Source organism: Globicephala melas, chromosome 2 (assembly GCF_963455315.2).
Source record: "Globicephala melas chromosome 2, mGloMel1.2, whole genome shotgun sequence".
NCBI classification, from domain to species: Eukaryota; Metazoa; Chordata; class Mammalia; order Artiodactyla; family Delphinidae; genus Globicephala; species Globicephala melas.
Genome location: NC_083315.2, coordinates 19,588,355 through 19,605,197, shown reverse-complemented (window position 1 = coordinate 19,605,197; position 16,843 = coordinate 19,588,355). Strand labels below are relative to the sequence as shown.

Below are 16,843 nucleotides of genomic sequence, written 5' to 3'. Positions count from 1 at the left end.
TGGCTTCTCTTGTTGCGGAGCTCTAGGCGCACAGGCTTCAGTAGTTGTGGCACACGGGCTCAGTAGTTGTGACTCGCGGGCTCTAGAGCGCAGGCTCAGTAGTTGTGGCGCACGGGCTTTGTTGCTCCGTGGCATGTGGGATCTTCCTGGACCAGGGCTCGAACCTGTGTCCCCTGCATTGACAGGCGGTTTCTTAACCACTGCGCCACCAGGGAAGTCCCTAAAAAATTTTAAATATACAATTACCATATGAAAAAAAACCCCAACTCTTATCACTTCAGATCAGCCTCTTTTCGAATTTGTGAGCATTTGGAGAGGATTAACTTCATGTTGACCTTGGTACTCCCCACAGAGAGAGGGATTGCTCGGCAAAGCAGTGATAAATGTGGCCCCCAGGGCAGCTGTCGGCTCTGTAAGAGAACCAGGCGTTGTGGGGCAGTTAGCCCTGCTGGCAGGAGGGTTGATGTCAGTGTGATGGGGGTGGGGTGGGGGTGTGGGGGTGTGGGGAGGTGGGGCAGCGCCCCTCAGCCCTGAGGTTTTGCTTCTGATTAACATGAACCGGATCAGATTGCTTTAGAATATCCAGAGCTTCACTAAATCAAATTAGCCTTCACCCCAAGTCATTTGAATTAATTACACGACTTTCCCCTGGTCCTACTTGCGGGCCAAGTGCAGTAGTCTGGGAATGAGGCAAGATGTGGCCGGCTTTGCAGATGAAGAAACGGTGGTCGAAGAGCTGCTCAGGCTGTAACTACCACAGGCCTCCCCAGGGGCAGAGCTGGAGCCAGAGCCCACGTGGCCTGAGTGTTGGGTTTCTCTCTTGCTTTCCTCTGGAGCTTTGCAGTCTTGGAGCTTTTGTGTCTGTGTGATTCATATTTTTAAATGCTTTTAGGGGCTTTTGCATAACAAATCAGGAGCTTGGTCTCATTTTCTTATTTGCTGAAACGGATATTCCCTCCACCTTGGTCTCGGTGTCTTATTACTGTAGTAGAGAAAGGAAGAACAAATGAAAATAAACCAAAATGGTGAAGGGAGTTTTGTGGGAAAGTTAATCGAACATGCATCACCTCAATATGCCGCTTAGAGCCCCTGAGCTGTTTTTCACAACTGTGCTGTCATCCCTGGGTTTTTTTTTTTGTTTAACATCTTTATTGGAGTATAATTGCTTTACAGTGGTGTCTTAGTTTCTGCTTTATAACAAAGTGAATCAGTTATACATATACATATGTTCCCATATCTCTTCCCTCTTGCATCTCCCTCCCTCCCACCCTCCCTATGCCACCCCTCCAGGTGGTCACAAAGCACCGAGCTGATCTCCCTGTGCTATGCGGCTGCTTCCCACTAGCTATCTGTTTTACGTTTGGTAGTGTATATATGTCCATGCCACTCTCTCACTTTGTCACAGCTTACCCTTCCCCCTCCCCATATCCTCAAGTCCATTCTCTAGTAGGTCTGTGTCTTTATTCCCGTCTTACCCCTAGGTTCTTCATGACATTTTTTTTTCTTAGATTCCATATATATATGTTAGCATACGGTATGGACACCGGGATCAGCTCTCAGCTGGTTGCTTACCGAATGGGAGGGAGCTGGGCTTGCAGTCGGGTCCGAGTGAATCCGAGGCTGGGATCCTTCAGTCACTGGGATGAAAGGAGATAATGTAGAGACCTGGGACCCAGATACTGAGTGGAGTGCAGGACCAATCCTCAGACACCCCCAAGGGAACCGGTTAACCACACAGCACCAAGAGGTGATAAATGGTCCCCATCTCCACAAGGAATAATTTGCTTAAAAGATTCACCAATACTCGAGAAAAGCCGGTGTAACTCTTCAGAGAGCCAGCCTGGCTGGTGGGGAGTAGCCAGGGGGCCAGTGGGTGGAATGTGTTTCTCTCTCCCCCTAGGGCAGGGACGTGGGGAAATGTCCCTCCTTTGCAGGCCTCTCGTCTTGCCTGCATGACCACACCTAACTTTTCGCCTAATTTTCTGCTTCCCCGAAGGGATTGCTTAGGAAAGCTAGGACTGATGGCTATTATCCATCTTTTCTATATTACATTTTAAGATTTAGTACAGCGGAGACTGGCACAACATTGTAAATCAACTATACTTCAATAAAAAAAAAAAGGGGGGGGCTTCCCTGGTGGCGCAGTGGTTGAGAGTCCGCCTGCCGATGCAGGGGACATGGGTTCGTGCCCTGGTCGGGGAAGATCCCGCATGCCGCGGAGCGGCTGGGCCCGTGAGCCGTGGCCGCTGAGCCTGCGCATCCGGAGCCTGTGCTCCGCAACAGTGAGAGGCCCGCGTACCACACACACACACAAAAAGAAGATTTACGACTCCCTTGCCTTCAGTGAGGATTTGGAGATGTTCTCTGCAGCCTCTTGCAGCTCTCCACTGTTTTTTCCTGACATTGTATGACCCCCCAACTGTGACTTTCTTTTCAGCCACGAGTTGGGGTCTGGAGAGTCAGGTCACACCTGGGAAAAGATGACCGAGAAGGCTCAGCACATCTCCTTGAGCACAGCTGGCTGTGGGAACCCTTTGGGCCTGGCATTCTGCGTTAGGAAGAAGGACTTGGGGTGAATCTGAAGGAAGAAGGATTTGGGGTGAATCTGAGGAAGGCTGGTTTCCAGATTCTGCAGGCTCTTTGAGGACAGGGGGTAATGCTGCTCCCAGCGACCGGGGGCAGTTCTTCCCCTTTGGTGACAGTGGGCTGTGGGGAGCTGTTGGGCCCACAGAGGCCGACTGGAACTTGCCCCTGTTGGTGGGGGGAGACAGCTCTAGAGCTTTCCCAACCATGTGAGGCTGTGACTCTGAAGCCTTTTCCATCAGCCCATGGTCGTTTGCAGACAGTGCTGTGAGTGATTCCGGGGTTCATTTGTCTGCTGTCTCAGTGTTCTTGGGTCTGTGGCAGGTCCAACTGGGGGGCTGGGGCCAGGTTTGAAGTCTTTTACTTTCCCTCCAAAGTGGGAATGAATGAATGAATGAACGGATGGATGGACGGATGGACGGATGGATGGTGTCAGGTGCCAGCACTTACCTGTGCTGCTGGAGGTGTTGGGATGGCTCGCTCCCTTAAGACTCCCTGTCGTCCAGCCCCGTGGCTTCCTTGTCACCTGTGCTCTGCTGTCACTGGGGGAGAGGTCACGCTTGACAGCCATTGAAGCCCAGATTCCAGCCATCTTCTCCCAGGATGGAGACACATTAGTAATTGGGAGAGCCTGCACAGCAAGGGGAGACCCTTGGAGAGAGTCTTGTGTGAAGCCCACTCAATTAAAGTAAATGCAGATGCTATGTAGCCACTGATCAATCCCTGAGCTCTCACTGGATAACTGAAAAGAACCACTGACTGTGCCCAGATGCATTCTGGGCATTGGGGAGGGGGCGGGGAATGGGTGGGGCACGGACGACATCATATCACCAGGGAGAAACCCACAGACCACACACCAGGTGCTCGGTCAGGTTTCATCTCAGCCAGCCTCAGAATTACCCTCTTTGTGCTGTTCTCCTCTTAGAGACGAGAGGGGCACGGAGATCCCCTGGTCTCCCAGCTGAATACCTTTCCTAGCCTCAGCTACTTTGATGCCTCACACTTTCCCGGAGATTTGCTGCTTATTCTCATCACTACAGAGTGCCCTTCTGCAGACCACAGGATTTGATTACCAACGATTGGTATTCTTCTTTCTGCCCTCATTTCCTGTTCCAGGTTGCATGGTATTCTTTTTTTTTTTTTTTTTTTTTGGCCCCTTTCTCAGATTGAAGGGTTTGATATTTTTTATATTTGCTTTTTCAAACAAAATAGTCTAGGTTTTCTTACGGTTCTCTTCCTCAATTTTCCTTGATGATTCAGTCAACAAAAGAAGGATGAAATTGGGCCAAGGGAAGCAGAATCTGGTAGTTCCAACTCATGGAATTTTGGAACACTTATTCAAGGTTCACGTGCTTTGAAGGGGAACAGGACCTTATTGGTCGTGTCTCCCCAAAATGCCTTACGTGTGCTTCTCCAAGAAGTGGGCACTTGTTGTATATTCACGGAATAAAGCCCACAAAAACGAAGGAAAAACAAAGCCATGGGTTCAGAGCGTTTTTTGCAGTAATATGTTTTGGCTGGGCTAAGGGGTGCCCAGATAACTGGTGAAACATTATTTCTGGGTGAGTTTGTTTCCGGAGGAGATTAACATTTGAATCAGTGCACTGCATAACGGAGAGCCTTCCCTAACGTGCAGAAGCCTCATCCAATCCCGAGGGCCTGCGTAGAACAAAAAGGCGGAGGAAGGGCAGGTTCACTCTCTTCTTGAGCTGGACGTCCATCTCCTCCTGCTCTGGGACATTGGGGCTCCTGGTTCTTGGGCCTTCAGACTCTGGGACTTCACCCATTGGCTTCCCCGGTTCTCAGACCTTTGAACTCAGACTGAATCGCACCTCTGTCTTTCCTGGTTCTTCAGCTGGCAGACAGCCGACTGTGGGGCTTCTCAGCTTCCATAACTGCGTGACAATTCCTATAATAAATCTCCTCCTGTATCTCTCTCTATCTCCTACTGGTTCTGTTTCTCTGCAGAACCCTGACTAACACGCAGAGTGATGAACCTGCAGAACAGATAACACGTTTGCGGCCCTGCTCCTGGCCGACTCTCAGCTCCGTTTCATCTGGGTACTACGAGCGGTCAGGCCTCACCTGGTGAATGGTTGTGTTGAGAGTCCCAGTGTCAGTGGGAGGACTACCTGTCTGTTAGGCCAGCATTTCAGGATGCCACGCTTCCTGCGGTCCAAGTTTGGGCGGATCTGTGAGTGCCTCTGAGTTTGAAGTATCATCCCTCCTTGGTGCAGGGGGACGGGAGACATGCGTTCCTGGTCCACACGGCAAAGGGTTGGATCTTGAGTATCTGGTACCACGGCTTAGTGGGTCGCTCACAAGGTAGGTATGAAGCCCCCTGGGTTAGGGTCCCCAAGACCACCACGGTTTGATGATTTGCCAGGAGAACTCACAGGACTCAGCGGATCGTCTTACTCATGACTGTGATTTATTACAGTGAGAGGATACAGAGCAAAATCAGTGAAAGGAAAAGGCACGTGGGGCGAAGTCCAGGGAGACCAGGCGCGAGCTTCCCAGGGTCCTTCCCCTGTGGAGCCACACAGGATGAGCTTAATTCCCCAGCAGTAAGTTGTGACCCTGTGTGTGAGATGGCGTCTCCTGGAGAAGCTAGATTAAACCCCAGCAGCCCGGGTTTTTACTGGGGCTGACCACGTAGGCACCTCTGCCTGGCTGTGCCCCAATTCCAGACTCCCAGAAGGAAAGCAGATGTTCACCGTAAACCTTTCACCCGTCGTGGAAACGTTCATAGGCGTAGTACAGTTTTATCCTCAGCTCGAGTGGAATGAGACGCTTATGTGGGCGCCCACCGTAGGGGCAGCTGGTGCCCTGAATTTCAGCGACTTTTCCTTAAGTCTTTGGCGTCTCACCTGGGTTGGGTATGTTCTTCTCAGGGTGCTCTCAGTACTTCCAAAGGCCTAGGGTGATACTGAGTGTTTTTGTCTATGCCAACAGGGAAAAGCTCTCTTGCTTTTCTGTAGTTGTCTTACCTTGAATAATCAGCCCTAAAATTTTTTTTCTTCTGAACGAAACCCAGTCCGTTGGAGTGTTTCTCAGATTGTAGTTGGCCACGGAGCGATGATATAGAGTGTGTGGGGTTTGGAACCAGACACACCTTGACTTGTGACTTCTGACACATTGCTCTGCCTTTCCGAATCCCATCTGTAAAATGGGAGAGTCCTTCAGGTTTGCGGTTTTGTGATCATGTGTGTGAAAGACCTGGCACTGAGGCCGGATGATGGGTGCCCCGGAGCTGCCCACTGCTGTAGTTACCAGGGGCTGGAGCAGGGCTGGGTCCAGTCAGCGCTGTGAAGTAGGCTGGGGTCCTGGCTTTTATATTCCAGGCTGTTCTTCCACTACTTGGGAGCCTTCATGACTAGCCCTGAATTAACCGGTGGCTTTAGGGATAATAGCACCTAACAGGTTATTGCTTAATGATTCCAAAAATTTAAGGACGTAAATGAGCAAATCTCCTTCCATAACTGAAAAGTAAAAAAATTCCTTGCAATAGCCTCAAACCTATTCAATAATATTCCTGTATTATTCAGGGTTCAGCAGAGAAACAACCAAAAGGAGATAGATAGATAGACAGATAGGTGGATAGACAGTTAGATAGATAGGAATTGGCTCATGTCATTATGGAGGCTGAGAAGTCCCATGATTTGCAGTCAGCAGCTGGAGGCCCGGGAGAGGTGGTGGTATGATTCCAGTCCGAGTCTGAAGGCCTGAGAAGCAGGAGAGCCAGTGGTGTCCGTCCCAGTCTGAGGGCAGGGACATCCAGCACCAGTGTCCCAGCTTAGTAATCAGGTGGAGAGCAAATTCTCCCTTACCTCACCTTTTTGTCTTACTCAGGCCTGAACCACACTGATACATGAACAGGGTCGGACAGGGAGCCAGTCTCTGCAGTTTGCATGGTGGGAACCCTTTGCACATCCAAATTCTCAGGTGCCCGTCAAGGGCCAGCCTTGGAAGCAGCCCCTTCCAAGGACAGAAATCAGGCCTGCTGTGATCACTTCCTGCATACCCCGCTAGGCTTATAGAGTGATTCCGGCAGCGGAAGTCATTGCCCTGCACCTTGCGCATTGGTCCTCATCCTCTTCACCTTGGACCCCTGATCTCAGATCTGCCTTGGAGAAGAATCCTCATTCAGAGCAGTTCTTGGCCTCTTTTCTCCAACCCTGGTCCTTTGCTTCACATCAGGTAACGGCCTCCTTTGTCCTCTGCCCTGATGGAATTATATATTTGGCTTCTGTCCTCTCTGAATTGGAAGGATGAAAAGGCTTAACTCCCCAGGACATTAATTCCGTTCCTTTCTTAAATGACATGTTCAGCTTCTAAGAAAACCCTATTTCTAAGCCCAGGCTATTCTATCAGTAGGGCTTCCTGGGCACATCTTTGCCTTGTCACCTTCCTGTTTGCTGGAACCTCCTTTCTATTCATTTCACTGGTCTGGGACTTAAATATTGTAAGGAAATTTGTCCACTGCTGCTGATCTCTTACCAGGGGTAGTGGGTCTGCATTTTTGGAGTCGTGCTAGGGATTACTAACCTTGAGGTTTAAAATTCTCGCCATAACTTCTGAAGTTTGAGGTATCGTGGTAGAGATGTGATGGGTTTGTTCTCCGTAGCGTAGAGGAAGCCTGCCTCTTTCCTTCCTGCCTTGCCCCATTCTGCCATACAGTTAATAGTTTTGACTTCAGGTAGACAACCAAAAATAAAGAGACTTGCCTTTGGACACCGAGTATAAACCGTATCCTCAAACAGCACTATGTTACTTTCATTTTTTTTTTTAGAAAGACATAATACTTGCATCGGATTTTGGCTTTCCCTGGAATTTTCCCCAGACCTCAGACTTCTGGTGCAGGAATCTTTCCCATCTTCCCCTCCCAGCTGTTAAAAACGGAGTCATGCAGCCCTCGTGGGTGGGAGACTGTTGTCTGGGTAGAACAGATGTCAGGCACCCTTGTCTACATCTCCCAGGAGCTGTTATCCCAAGCCCAGTGCCTGACTGTCAGAGGACTATTTACTGTTCTGTATCGCACAGGCTAAAATCGTTTTTCTTTTCTGCAACTCATTTTTGAAGTTATATGACAGGTGCTTTCTGTGGGTAAAAAGACTGCGTGTGTCTCAGAGACCAGAACGGTTGTTTGCTGTGGTTTCACGTGGATTGAAAGTGCTCGTATGTGGGTGCATTTATTCACTGAAGGCCAGACAGCAAGAGCCACATGTTTTTACAATTATTTTGTGAATGCACATCCCTTTATATCTGCTGGAAGCTTTATCACCATTCAGTGAGCTGTGGAGATGAAATTGATACACCTGAAATGTGCATCGTATTGTTTGCCTGCATGTGAGGGTTCGGCTGTGATGGCAGCTGTGGAGTTTTCCTCTTGCTGTTCATCCTCCCTCCTTCTGTTAGCATTGTCGGTGTCAACATCTGTTGCATGAACAAGCTGCAGAGCTGTGTTCTGAGTGGTTTGCACTTGAACCTGACGGTCCCCGAGTCCTGAGAGGGGCCTGCAATTCCTTCTTTTCTCCTGCTGTATCTTTGGTACCAGGCAGGCTGAGGAGATTTTGTTTGTCTAAACAAAATGGAGAAGAATTTAGTGTTCTGACGTGTCTTACTTTATAGCAGGAACTTCTCTTTAAATCCGATGAAAGGCAGAGATGGGGCTTCCCTGGCCTGGGGTTTGTTTACTCCTTGTAACTCCTCATAAAAGTCTCTTTTAAAATATGTAGTAATTATGAAAGAGTAGAGCTGTTCCCCCTTTTTCCCTCCTGATACTCTTGTTGTATTTTAGTCCTTTTGGATATATAGATATACATCGGTTTGTTTGTTTTGGTTTGTTTAATTTGATGTGACAAATGGCAAACTCTATTTTTCCCCTCTCTCATCTAAGCTTACTTTTCTTTATTCTACGCTGTACTCAAAGATGGAAACTAAAACCCTCAAATAACCCGAGAAGCACTTGCTAATCGTCAGATTCAGTAAAATCTCTAGAACGTAGAATAGATTGGAAATTGTATAAATTGAATTTTCTTGCACAGAAAGGTGAAAAAATGTAAATTTGCAATTTGCATTTAAAGTTATAAAAGACAGTCTCTTTGACGGCATAAAAACGCAGCAGAAATAATTCTCCAGGTGTTATTAGTGAATTAGAATGGACCAAAAACTCCATAAAATTTAAACCATATGCTCAAGGAGTTATTAAAGTAGTCTTTCCTAGTAATTTGCTTTTCTTAAAACTTTGATTTCTTGTAAACGTTATACAGAAGCGGAACTTCAGTCTCCTAATGTTTTATTTCAGTTGGATCTGCAAAGCCCTTCCTTTCCTGGTCACTGTTTTTAGTTGTCACCCCAAACCTTGAACATTGACCTGCAGGCAGAGTTTTCACGTCCAGAGTCTAATGATGTTGCTCTTTGAGGTCGTGAAAGGTGGTGTGTGGAGTGTTCTCTCCTTTTGTTTTGCTTTCTTTTCTAAAAAGGAGAAAAAAATCAAAAAGAAACTTGCAACCACTGTTGAGCATTTTGGGGACCGTGAAAACCTGTTTCCTCCATTTCGTTTGTAAGAAGAGGCACAATAGGAGTGAGTACACCCAGGAACGTCCACAGTTATTCCAGGAAAGGAGGCTGTGATGATGGATTCCAGGCAGAACTGAAGAAGGCGGCTGTGTCTTTGCCTCCTTCCCACCTTATCTTTTCTTCTCATTTCCTTCACTCCTTCCACCACCCCTTCCTCACTGTTTCTCTCCTCTTTAATCTTTCCCTTTGAGCCATTTTCTTTTATTCCCTTTATATATTAGCTCACAGCAGATGAGAAGACAGTGACACCCTTCACAGAGATCTACTTTAAAAACTCTGGAAGACAGAGCCAAAGAGATTAACCTTTAATAGTGAAATTCTGGCTTGAGTTGGAAGGATATTTTTGAGCAGAAAGTCTTCTCAGAGATTCTGTGTTTATAAAGATTTATTCAGTATTTATGGAACAGAGATGACAGATGTCCAGTCAGAGCCAGGCGCTGCTGTCAAACAGATGAATACATGGTGTGCTGGCGTTTTGAGGGCCCTGTCATGGAGGGGAAGGGACAGACAAGCAGAGAAATTAGTGGTTACAATATAATATTGTAATTGCCTTCCTGGAGGCATGAACCATGGGTTGTGCTTATATAGTCAGGCATGAGAAGGACCGTGGAAATCTCCGTTTCCCTGGTCTCTTCGACTTTGAGGAAGAGAATATGCTCGTTGAGTTAATGTGAGAGTTCTGAAATGAAACCACCTTGGAACTGGTTTAAATACTGCACGGCTAGAGTTTAGTTAGAATTAGCTTTGGTTCTGCCTTTTTTTTTTTTTTTTTGCGGTACGCGGGCCTTTCACTGTTGTGGCCTCTCCCGTTGTGGAGCACAGGCTCCGGACGCGCAGGCTCAGCGGCCGTGGCTCACGGGCCCAGCCGCTCCGCGGCACGTGGGATCCTCCCGGACCTGGGCACGAACCTGTGTCCCCTGCATCGGCAGGCGGACTCCCAACCACTGCACCACCAGGGAAGCCCCTGGTTCTGCCATTTTTGTCGTAGCTTCTTTGGGGTGAAAGACAGGCCTAGGCCTTCTGTCTCTTGTTATTTGGCTGGCTTCCATGTTGGCCTTGCCATTCCCAACTGTGAGATACTTAGCACCAAAATATGGGTGAGAAAAGGGAAGACACACGACTGGGCTGCAGAATAGACAGACTTGCCTTTGGGTTTTCAAAGTTTCATTGCTTAGTCATGTCAACACACATTTTTAGACAGGAGACTATCCCAAGGTCTTTTCCTGATTAGCCTTTAGCCATTATAACCGTCACATCTGCACTGTCTGAAGTCATAAAAAGAAAAAAGAAAAAAGAAAAAGAGTCCCCAGTCTTTTTAATGTAAAAACCATAAAGCATGCCCTTGACAACGGCTGAAAATTATATCTAATTTATTTTTATTGTTAGTATAACTTCCAATTGCCTTCCTTATCTTCTTGCCTGACGGTTGTTTTCTGGGCCGAAGTTAACCATGTTTTGGAAGTCAGCTCAGAGGTGAACAAATGATGTAGTCATAATAGCAGATAGAGGCCTGCTGTTGGCATTTGGTGAATGTCAAATACTAATTTTCACAATGATGAATTTGGGGAAGGAACGAGAAGTTCCCAGCTAGTGAAAGGAAGCTGTTTCGTGTGAGAGGCTCTTGTTATTTGTAGATACCGCTGTTCCTTTCCATGGCAGATAGGAAATATGGCCTCTGTGCCTTAATTATTACCTTCCTCATTCAGCCTACTAATTTTTGAGGAAACTCAGGTTTTTCAAATAGGGAAAGTAGCCAAGATAAAAATCCTTTTTCTTTTTGTGATCAAGGCCCGTTGCAGAAACGTTCATGCCAATAATTACTGAACCCTTTGGAGTTAGAACTCTTGGTTCTTGTTGATCTGGTTTTTAGTCTACCCTCCCCTCCGTGCTTTCAGATGCTACATGTGCTGTATTTTGAGAATTCTTTGAGAATCCTCAAAGAATTGAAGACATCCTTTGAGAATTCTGTGACGACTTCTAAGATTACACCCGACACCCTTAACTGATTCCTGTTGGATTAATGGAGAGAAAGGGCTCTGGAATGGGACCATTCCAACAGGCAGTATCCCCATTTCATCCTAAGACACCTCACTTTTTCTAGGATCAGTTGTTTCAAATTGATTTTTTTAGTCTTGTATCTCATTTTAGCTTTGAAGACACAACATTAATGATGTAATTTAACTGTAAAGGTTCATTCAAAGTCATTGTCAGTACTGGAAGCATTAGAGAAGGTATTGGAAGGTTGACTGCATCCTCCTTTCTTTGCTGTGCATGTGTGTGAAGACTTTTCTGCAGAAACTCACTCAGAGCCCTTGAAGGGAATGACTGGCAGCTGCCCATCACATCGGGATGAGAGGCTCAGTGGGCAGCCTGGGTCTCTGCTGTCCAGTGGGGAGCCTTCAGATAGTTCTCTAGAGGGGAAATCACAGAGCTGCCTGCCTTTCTAGTCCAGATTTGTTTGGAGAAGAGAGTTAGGCGGGCACTTGAAGGTTTGAATTTTTCATGAGAAAAACAAAGTGAAAGATTTTTCTGACATCGGACATCTTGTTTGGGCCTGTGGGGCGGATTCTGTTTTTTCTCTTTTACCTTTTGTTTTCATTCTTTTGTACTGTTTTTAAGGACAGAAATGAGAAGTATCCCTGGACCATTTCTCCCAGAGAAAAACATCGGCTGTGACTATGTGGAAGTGGAGTGTGGCACAAGGAGAACGTACGGCAGAGTCATCCTAAAGGGTGATGCTGACCCTTAGGGCTCTGTGGTCGTGGTAACTTTCTCAAACGCTCTGTGCTCTGGTTCCTTCCTCTGTATGATGGAGACAACAGCCTCTTTGGGTATTGCAGTGATTAACTGAGATCGTTCTTGTCAAACCCTTAGAGTAGTCCCTGGTACATAGTAAGCAGTTCCTGGTTATTACTGTATGAATACACCCTAATGCTGTTAGGTCATGTTATTACATGATGAGAGATTCTAGTTTCTTGGTACACTGATATGGTTGTAGAAACTTGGAACAGATGTCTCCTCAGGCCAGTGTTCAATGACTGTTTGGCCATGCCTTGGTCATTTGGATCTGAGAAGAAGCCCAATCTAGCAGCTTACTCTTTTCATCCAAGCCCAGTTTGCCACACTAATTTGGACGGTGCAGGGCCCTTCCAAAGCTGAGTGGGTGGAGCCCAAATGGGCCTCTGAAAGGCTGCGGTCACCTTGAGTAGCTGCTCTGGTGTTGAGAGTATAAAACACTGTAACGGTTCCCTTGTAAACCAATAGAGGAAGGATGCTTGGCTATTACCCAGCTCCTCCACTAACCAGGTGTGTGTCCCTTGGGTCAGACAGCTATTCATTCAATCGCTTATTTAACTCGCTCCATTTGTAAAAAATGCTAACATATTTTAAAGTAAATTGAAGATATCTTATTGCAGCATTAATCACAATAACCAAGACATGGAGACAAGCTAAGTGTCCATTACCGTATGAATGGATAAAGAAGATACGGTATTGATAAAATGGAGTATTATTCAGCCATGAGAAAAAAGGAAATCCTACCATTTGCAAAAACATGGATGGACCTAGAGATAAGTCAGGTAGACAAAGACAAATACTGTATGATATCACTTATATGTGAAATGTAAAAAAGCTGAACTTGTAGAAGCAGAGAGTAGAAAGGTGGTTACCAGGGGCTGGGGGGTGGGGAAGTTGGGGAGATGTTGATCAAAGGGTACAGACTTGCAGTTAGAAGATGAATAAGTTCTGGGGATCTAATGCACAGCATGGTGACTCTAGCTAACATACTCTACTATGTACTTGAAAGTTGCTAAGAGACTAGATGGTAAATGTTCTCGCCACAAGAAAGAAATGGTAATTATGTGAGGCAGTGGAGGTGTTAGCTAACACTGCAGTGTAATCGTACTGCAGTATGTAAGTGTATCAAAGCAACATAAAGCAACATGTTGTACACCGTAAATTTACACAATGTTATATGTCAGTTACCTCTCAACTTCAAAAATAAGTATCTTGACATTCCACCCCTAATAATACTTAGTGTGGATTAAGTATTAATCCCATCCTGCGAAGAAAGGAAAGAAGCAAGGGAGGGAGGGAGGAAAGAAGGAAGGAAGGCAGGAAAGGAGGGAGGGAAGAAGGAAGGAAGGAAGTTTCCCCATAAAACTAAAATAACATGATCACAACTAACACAATTAATAATTTTTTAATATCCTCTAATACCAGTTCCTGTTTGGTTTCCCCATGTGTGGTCAGGTCATATACTGAATTTACTTTATGTCACTACAGTTGCTTCATACAAGGAACGAGGGAGAAGGACTAACTGAATGATCTCTAAGGCGCATTGCTTTATGTTTAATACCTTTAGGGAGCTGCTCTGATTTTGTTCATTTCTCTCTCCTTCTTGGAGGAGGAGGATTCAAAGTTTATAGACATAAACTGTGGCTCTACAGCAGGATGAGATGGAAATTTGGAAATGATTTGGTTTACGGGATCAGTTGAGGCAGTTTGGGGTCACCTCACACTGGCCTTGACCTGTAGGTCAACCTGTAGGTTGGGCAGACTGAGCGTTGACACTGGTTAGAAAAATTGTACACTTGCCAGAGAGAAAGAGGCAGTCAATTCATTTTAAACCCAGCAGGTTTGGGTTTAAGCTTGCATTTTGTGTGTTCCGTAAATGTTCATAATGCCATTTAGAGCTAGCTGAGGACTTTGAGAGTCTTTTTGATTTCGTGTTTTTTTTTTTTTTTAAATTGAAGTATAGTTGATTTACAATGTTGTGTTAGTTTCAGGTGTACAGCAAAGCGATACATTACACACACACACACACACACACACACACACACACACACACACACACACACACGTACTTTTTCAGATTCTTTTCCATTATAGGTTATCACAAGGTATTGAATATAATTCCTTGTGCTATACAGTGGGTCCTTGTTGTTTATGTATTTTATATATAGTAGTGTGTATCTCTTAATCCCAAACTCCTAATTTATCCCTCTCCCCTGATTTCATTTTATTTATTTATTTATTTTTGCGGTACACTCTTTTGCGGGCCTCTCACTGTCGTGACCTCTCCCGTTGTGGAGCACAGCCTCCGGACACGCAGGCTCAGCAGCCATGGCTCACGGGCCCAGCCGCTCCGCGGCATGTGGGATCTTCCCGGACCGGGGCACGAACCCATGTCCCCTGCATTGGCAGGCGGACTCTCAACCACTGCGCCACCAGGGAAGCCCTTCCCTGATTTCATTTTGTTACTTGAGACTCTAGTGTTTTATTCAAGGAGACTAAATGCTGGGTCTCTCAGGTTACCTATCTAGGAAATTCCTATTGTTCCAGAACAAAAGAATGAAAAGGTCATGCAGGGACCGCCTATGGGTGGATATCAGGTGCTCCATCCCCAGAGGCCCCTGTGATGGGCGCGTTCTCTGCGTCATGCAGGGGCCCTGGTAAAGCCTCTTCCCAGCTTCTTTGCCTTCTCACCACTCCTGCCTCAGGCCCCTGGGGGCTGTGTGTGAAGCGTGGGGGCCCATTAACAACACAGCCTTTCCCACCTGAGCTGTGAACCAGTTGAGAAGTTGGGCTGAGGGTTCAGATAGACGGAGACCAAGATATTAACTTTATTCCTGAGAAAAGCTAATTGAGGGCTGTAGTATGTGGTAATAAAGGGCTTCCTCATTCTGAACCTCTGACTCAGGCCACGCTGGTTTAGGGGAGAGAAGCAGTAGGTGGGCTTCCAGCAGGTTCCCAGGAGTCGGGAGGGAGAGGGGGCTTCACCCCTTCTGCTCCTCTGGGCCAGCCTGGCACGGGGGGAGGAGGAGGGAAGGGACGCAGTGGGGGGCACTGCTGGGAAAGGGCCATCAGGGCTGTGGGATGACTCCTCCCCCTTTACCCTGACCTTCCCCTTGCGGGGCTGGGTGTTCCCCAGCATCATGGGTGCCTCCTGGGTTCTTCCCTCTGTCTTAGCCTCAGCGACTAATTGATTTAGAGGGGGTGAGAGAGGTAAGTTCTGATAAGAGTATCCTTCAGTAAATATTGTCATTCCTATGACAGGCACTCCTAGAATAGATAAACCTTTTTTTTTTTTTTTTTTAAAAAGAGCATTTATTTATTTATTTTGGCCGCATAGCTCACGGGCCTCCGCAGCATGTGGGATCTTCCCAGACCGGGGCACGAACCCGTGTCCCCTGCATCAGCAGGCGGACTCTCAACCACTGCACCACCAGGGAAGCCCGAGTAAGGACTTCTTGGTTAGGATGCTAGCTGACCAGCTCAGGTATAATTTACATAGAGTAAAGTTCACAAACCTCAAAAATTTTAACCCATGTAATGACCACCTAGATCAAGATGTAGAACATTTGCATCACCCTAGAAGGTCCCCGGTCCCTTTTTCCCAGTTGGAACAACGTCCCCCTCCCCAAGGGCAATCATTCTGACCTCTGTCATCATAAAGCAGTTTTGCCTGATTTAAATTCCACGTGAAGGGAATCATACTTACATTTTGTGGATTCATTCATGTTGTTATGTATATAAATTGTTCATTTTAACCCGTCGCTGTGTAGTGTTCGGTTGTATGAAATCTAGATACACATTCTACACTTGATGGACATTTGTTTGTTTCCAGTTTGGGGCTAGTATGAATACAGCAGCTAAAAATACTCTTGTGCATGTCTTTGGTGGATGGAGTATGAGTTACTGATTAAGGTTAACAAACTGTCCCCGGAATTGAAGTTCACAGTCACTAGCACAGGAAAGGATATCGTACTGTCCACGCCAAATGGTTTTAAAGTGTGTTGACGGCATGGTGCAAAAGTACAGTTGACCCTTGAACAACATGGGTTTGTGCCACGCGGGTCCACTCCTACGCAGATTTTTTTTCAATAGTAAATACTATAGTACTACGTCATCTGCAGTTGTTTGATCTGTGGATGGTTGATCCTTGGGATGGAGAACTCTGGATATGGAAGAGCCACTCTAAATTATACTTGGACTTTCAACTTCCGGGAGGACTGGTACCCCAGCTGCCACGTTGTTCAAGGGTCAACCGTATATCAAACAAAGGAACGAATTTAGTCTAGTATACTTGTATTTAGCAAACTGTGCTGGTACGAAAGCAGATTATTGCTGTTGTGCTCCTTGACTATGATGAATATCCTAAGCTAGAGGATCAGTTTCCTGAAAGCCGAGATTCTCATGTAAAAGTATGTTGTTTCCTCATGCTGTCTCTAAAAGGAGTGGGAGGGCTTCTGTGGTGGCGCAGTGGTTGAGAGTCCGCCTGCCAATGCAGGGGACGCGGGTTCGTGCCCCGGTCTGGGAAGATCCCACATGCCGCGGAGCGGCTGGGCCCGTGAGCCATGGCTGCTGAGCCTGCGCGTCCAGAGCCTGTGCTCCGCAACGGGAGAGGCCACAACAGTGAGAGGCCCGCGTACCGCAAAAGAAAAAACCAAAAAAAACCAAAAAGGAGTGGGAAAAGGACCTTTTCATTAATTCTGCAAATAGCCATCATTTTCTAATTTTAGGTTCTCACTGTGAAAAAGAGTCATGAATTACTAAAAACTCTGAGAATATAAACTAGTTTTGAGGGGAGTCCCCTGAATTGGAATGAATAAAGATTTTAAATATTCATTTATGTTTTTCTTTCCATGTCATTTTGGATATTGTGATGAAGAAAAAA

General features: G+C 46.4%; 1 protein-coding gene across 4 annotated transcripts in view; it reads left to right on the top strand.

The window, feature by feature from the left end:
* CAMK1D (calcium/calmodulin dependent protein kinase ID) overlaps window positions 1-16,843 on the top strand; it is a 415,209-nt gene that overhangs the window by 68,292 nt on the left and 330,074 nt on the right. The gene's annotated exons all lie outside the window — the stretch shown is intronic.